Source organism: Carcharhinus amblyrhynchos, chromosome 21 (genome assembly GCF_965287045.1).
Source record: "Carcharhinus amblyrhynchos chromosome 21, sCarAmb.v2.hapA, whole genome shotgun sequence".
In the NCBI taxonomy this organism is placed as follows: Eukaryota; Metazoa; Chordata; class Chondrichthyes; order Carcharhiniformes; family Carcharhinidae; genus Carcharhinus; species Carcharhinus amblyrhynchos.
In genome coordinates, this window is record NC_137344.1 from 8,853,472 (window position 1) to 8,859,471 (window position 6,000).

The window sequence follows — 6,000 nt, forward strand, 5'->3', positions numbered from 1 at the left end:
CTTGCAGCTATTTCCAACCTCGGTCACTCGGATTTCCGGCTGTCACTCTGCGTATCGGGTGACATTCCGTTGGAACTGATAGTGGCTGCACTCAGTCCTCCCCTGGCTTTCGGTCGGAGGGAACTCCCCCGCTCTCTCCTTCGTACCGCGAGGAAAGGGCTTTTCCAAACCAGTGTCACCTCTCCACTCCCCATTTAACTCACTCCCCTCCCCTCTATCCCCAAGCCCCCTTCTCTGGCTCCCTCATTTGTCCTCACTGGTTATAGTTTCAGGAATTGTTGATATTCCCCGGGGAGAGTTTCCCCGCAGTCCCCTGGAGAATCCGGATTTCACAAAGATGCCTCTTTCAAAGCGAAGACACTTCAACGTGCAACACATCATGTTCCGCTGAAGCTCAACATCCCCAGTAACTGACTGTATCCCCCCCACATCTAACCCCCAGTAACTGACAGTATCCCCCCCCACATCTAACCCCCAGTAACTGACTGTATCCCCCCACATCTAACCCCCAGTAACTGACTGTATCCCCCCCACATCTAACCCCCAGTAACTGACTGTATCCCCCCCACATCTAAACCCCAGTAACTGACAGTATCCCCCCCCACATCTAACCCCCAGTAACTGACTGTATCCCCCCACATCTAACCCCCAGTAACTGACTGTATCCCCCCCACATCTAACCCCCAGTAACTGACTGTATCCCCCCACATCTAACCCCCAGTAACTGACTGTATCCCCCCCACATCTAAACCCCAGTAACTGACTGTATCCCCCCCACATCTAACCCCCAGTAACTGACTGTATCCCCCCCCACATCTAACCCCCAGTAACTGACTGTATCCCCCCACATCTAACCCCCAGTAACTGACTGTATCCCCCCCACATCTAAACCCCAGTAACTGACTGTATCCCCCCACATCTAACCCCCTGTAACTGACTGTATCCCCCCAACATCTAAACCCCTGTAACTGACTGTATCCCCCCTACATCTAAACCCCAGTAACTGACTGTATCTCCCCCACATCTAAACCCCAGTAACTGACTGTATCCCCCCCACATCTAAACCCCAGTAACTGACTCTAACCCCCCACATCTAAACCCCAGTAACTGACTCTAACCCCCCACATCTAAACCCCAGTAACTGACTGTATCCCCCCACATCTAACCCCCAGTAACTGACTGTATCCCCCCACATCTAAACCCCAGTAACTGACTGTATCCCCCCCACATCTAACCCCCAGTAACTGACTGTATCCCCCCACATCTAAACCCCAGTAACTGACTGTATCCCCCCACATCTAACCCCCAGTAACTGACTCTAACCCCCACATCTAAACCCCAGTAACTGACTCTAACCCCCCACAAGCTATCTCCCCAATATAATCCCCGAACAACCACTCTCCAATCTAACCCTCCCAACTAACTGTAACTCCCCCATACTCTCCCCATCTAACCCCCCCAGAAACTGACTGTGACCCCCCCAAAAACCCCCCAAATTAACCCCACAAACTCCCCCAATCTATCCCTCCCCCCCCCCCAGAAACTGAGTGTAACCCTCCCAACAAACTCCCTCCCGCCATCAACTCTAAATTCCCCAAAAACCCCCACCCCCATCTGACTGCAGCCCCCAACAACCCCCTAAACTAACCCCCCCAGATACTTCCCCCAATCTAACCCCCCAGACTCCTAATCTAACCCCCAACTCATAACCCATCCCAAACCCCAAAAATTAGCCCCCCCACAACACAAAATGTCCCAACATCTAAACACCTGACACTCTAACACTGCCAGACTCATACACTCTCACTCATAATACTGCACCGCCACATTCACACTCATCCACACTCACCCCTCCCCCACTCTGTCTGACACCCCCCCCCCCACTCTCTGATATCCCATAACTGAATCTCCACACAATCTCTGACCCCCGTCCCCTGCAACCTGTATACAACAACCTCAGCAGCACCAAGTGTAGTTAAGAAAGCCCACAAACGCCTCTACTTTCTCAGAAGCCTAAGGAAATTTGGCATGTCAGCTACGACTCTCACCAGCTTTTACAGATGCACCATAGAAAGCATACTTTCTGGGTGTATCACAGCTTGTTTTGGCTCCTGCTCTGTCCAAGACCGCAAGAAACTACAAAAGGTCATGAATGTAGCCCAATCCATCACGCAAACCAGCCTCCCATCCATTGACTCTGTCTACACTTCCTGCTGCCTCGGCAAAGCAGCCAACATAATCAAGAACCCCACGCACCCCGGACATTCTCTCTTCCACCTTCTTCCTTTGGGAAAAAGATACAAAAGTCTGAGGTCACATACCGACCGACTCAAGAACAGCTTCTTCCCTGCTGCTGTCAGGCTTTTGGAGCTACCTCGCAGTAAGCTGATCTTTCTCTACACCCTAGCTATGACTGCACCCTCTCCTTTCCTTTTCTATGAACAGTATGCTCTGTCTGTATAGCACACAAGAAACAATACTTTTCATTGTATGCTCATACATGTGACAATAATAAATCAAATCAAATCAAAATCAACACCCCCAGCAGCGCAGCCCCTAACCCTGACCGTCCACCGGGAAAGGATTTGAGTCACAATGTCCCTGAGTCTGACTGTGCCAAACCTCAGCTAATCTGAACAGCAGCACCGAGAACCCAGAGACACAGAGTCCAGAGACACAGAGAGTCCGGAGACACAGAGAGTCCGGAGACACAGAGAGTCCGGAGACACAGGGAGTCCGGAGACACAGGGAGTCCGGAGACACGCAGAGACCGGAGACACAGGGAGTCCGGAGACACAGGGAGTCCGGAGACACGCAGAGCCCGGAGACACGCAGAGACCGGAGACACGCAGAGCCCGGAGACACAGGCAGCCCGGAGGCACCGAGAGCCCAGAGACACAGAGAGAGCCCGGAGACACAGAGAGCCCAGAGACACAGAGAGACCGGAGACACAGAGAGAGCCCGGAGACACAGAGAGAGCCCGGAGACACAGAGAGAGCCCGGAGACACAGAGAGAGCCCGGAGACACAGAGAGAGCCCGGAGACACAGAGAGAGCCCGGAGACACAGAGAGAGCCCGGAGACACAGAGAGAGCCCGGAGACACAGAGAGAGCCCGGAGACACAGAGAGAGCCCGGAGACACAGAGAGAGCCCGGAGACACAGAGAGAGCCCGGAGACACAGAGAGAGCCCGGAGACACACAGAGACCGGAGACACACAGAGACTGGAGACACACAGAGAGCCTGGAGACACAGAGAGAGCCCGGAGACACAGAGAGAGCCCGGAGACACAGAGAGCCCGGAGACACACAGAGAGCCCGGAGACACACAGAGAGCCCGGAGACACACAGAGAGCCCGGAGACACACAGAGACCGGAGACACACAGAGCCTAAAGGCACCGCAGCAACACAATTGTTACCACTGCTGTCTCACAGCACCAGGGAACTGGGTTCAATTCCCAGCTTGGGTCATTGTCTGTACGGAGTCTGCACATTCTCCCCGTGTCTGAGTGAGTTTCCTCCAGGTGCTCCGGTTTCCTCTCACAGTCTGACAGACGTGCTGGTTGGGTGCATTGGCCATGCTAAACTCTCCCTCAATGTACCCGAACAGGCGCCAGAGTGTGGCGAATAGGGGATTTTTGCGGTAGGGAAATGCAGTTTTAATGCAAGCCTACTTGTGACACCAATAAGTGAACGAACAACAAGCCAGTGACACTAACAGCCCAGAGACACCATGGCAACATAGTGCTTAGCATTGCTGCCTCACAGCGGCAGGGACCTGGGTTCGATTCCTGGCTCAGGTCACTTTCTGTGCGAAGTCTGCACATTCTCCCCATGTCTGCGTGGGTTTCCCTCGGGCGCTCCAGCTTCCTCCGAAAGACGTGCTGGTTGGGTGCATTGGCCGTGCTAAATTCTCCCTCAGTGTACCCGAACAGGCACCGGAGTGCGGCAAATAGGGGATTTTCACAGTAACTTCACTGTAGTGTTAATGTAAGCTTACTTGTCACTCTCACAAAGAAAAACCAACATAAAAAAAACAATTCAGAGACACCGACAGCAGCCCAGAGACAGCAGCTGGGAGCGCACAAGACAGTGAAAGTTCAGACAGGTAATCCTTACCGTGCAGGTATCCCCCAGGACAGACTCTCAGCAACATCCTCCTCCTCTGTGAGTACCCCTGCTCCTTCCAATAATCCTAAAGTTGTGTGTGTGCCTTCGCAGGCCGGCAAGAAGAACTTTGCCCCGGGATTCGGCGGGTCTGGAAGTGGCTGGAAGATGTTCCTTGTTCCCCGGGTGGGTGAGTGTGTCTCTCTGCGGCTGGGAGAGGTTTGACAGACAGCACTCAGCAGCAGGAGGAGGAGAGGAGGGACTCAGTGTGCGCAGCGACCCACCCCCCCCTCCTCCTCCTCCCCATTCAACATCAAATCACACCGCAGCAGGTCACTCGGCCCCACCCCGCGGTGCTAGCCCTCGGAAAGAGCAGGCTGATTACTTTCAATTTCTCAGATTTAGCCGGTTTCCCGTTAAAGGTTGTTATTGAATCTTTCAGATAGCCATCGCTGTTGAATAAATAGAAAGTTTCTTCACATTGCCACCCCCCCCCCACACTAACATTGGCACACTTTCTCCTGATTCCCGCTTATCAACACCGTTCCTGATTTGGGAATATCCTCCACCAGTCCCCTCCACCCTCCCCGGGCACTAAGGAACAGCCTCAACCCGCAGAGTCCCCTCTCTCCGACCTCCCACACCAGAGAGTCAGAGATTTACACACTGCATTCACAGTAACTCCCTGGCTGGGTGTTTCTATAAAGCCCAGCATTCTGCCTGTCTGTAAAACACCCACCTTCACTATGCTCGCCTGTTGCCCCCCTCTCCAAGGAGATCCAGCCGATCCAGCAAATCGCACCGTTTAGTGTATATTGCCTCTCCATACACTGAGGACGGCACTAAACTTCATCTGCCACATATCCGCGCACTCTCTGGGTCCTGTAATGGACAGATATTACTCTTTGTAATTAACATGCACTGTCCTGTAATGGACAGATATCATTCCCAGTAATTAACATACGTTGTCCTGTAAAGGACAGATATCACTCTCTGTAATTAACACACAGCCCTGTAATGGACAGATATCATTCCCAGTAATTAACATACATTGTCCTGTAATGGACAGATATCACTCTCTGTAATTAACACACACTTCCTTGTAATGGGCATGTATCACTCCCAGTAATTAACACACACTGTCCTGTAATGGACAGATATCACCCTGTAATTAACGCACACTGCCCTATAATGGCCAGATATCACTCCGAGTAATTAACATACACTGTCCTGTAATGGACAGATATCGCTCCAAGTAATTAACACACGCTGTCCTGTAATGAGCACGTGTCATTCCCAATAATTAACACACTGTCCTGTAATGGTCAGGCTTCATTCCGAGTAATTAACACGTTGTCCTGTAATGGACAGATATCACTCCGAATAATTAACACACACTGTCCTGTAATGGGCATGTATCACTCCCAGTAATTAACACACACTGTCCTGTAATGGACAGATATCACCTTGTAATTAACACACACTGTCCTATAGTGGCCAGATATCACTCGGAGTAATTAACGCACACTATCCTGAAATGGGCATGTATCATTCCCAATAATTAACACACTGTCCTGTAATGGTCAGGCTTCATTCCGAGTAATTAACACGTTGTCCTGTAATGGACAAATATCACTCCGAGTGATTAACACACTGTCCTGTAATGGGCACGTATCATTCCCAATAATTAATGCACACTGTCCTGTCATGGACAATTGCGGGTCAGCGACCCGATTGTAAGATGATGACTGATTGTTAGTTCGGTGATATCTCTTTTTCTAATCGGTGCTATCTCCAAGCGGCAGCGATTAAACTCCGGGCTTTGGAGAATTTAGCATGTTTAGGGGGCGCAGTGTTGATTCAGTAACAGCGGTTCAGAAGCAGAATAGTTCAC

General features: G+C 51.5%; 1 protein-coding gene across 4 annotated transcripts in view; it reads right to left on the reverse strand.

Annotated features, from left to right (window-relative positions):
• LOC145356621 (glucagon receptor-like) overlaps positions 1-4,365 on the reverse strand; it is a 111,120-nt gene extending 106,755 nt beyond the window's left edge. For 3 of the 4 annotated variants that reach the window (XM_080209438.1, XM_080209439.1, XM_080209437.1), the window contains exon 1: positions 4,119-4,364. The gene's annotated coding sequence lies outside the window, so the exon portion shown is untranslated. Of the gene's footprint in view, positions 1-4,118 lie in introns of all 4 variants that reach the window. The other variant, XM_080209440.1, reaches the window with a different exon arrangement.
• Between the last annotated feature and the right edge of the window lie 1,635 nt (positions 4,366-6,000).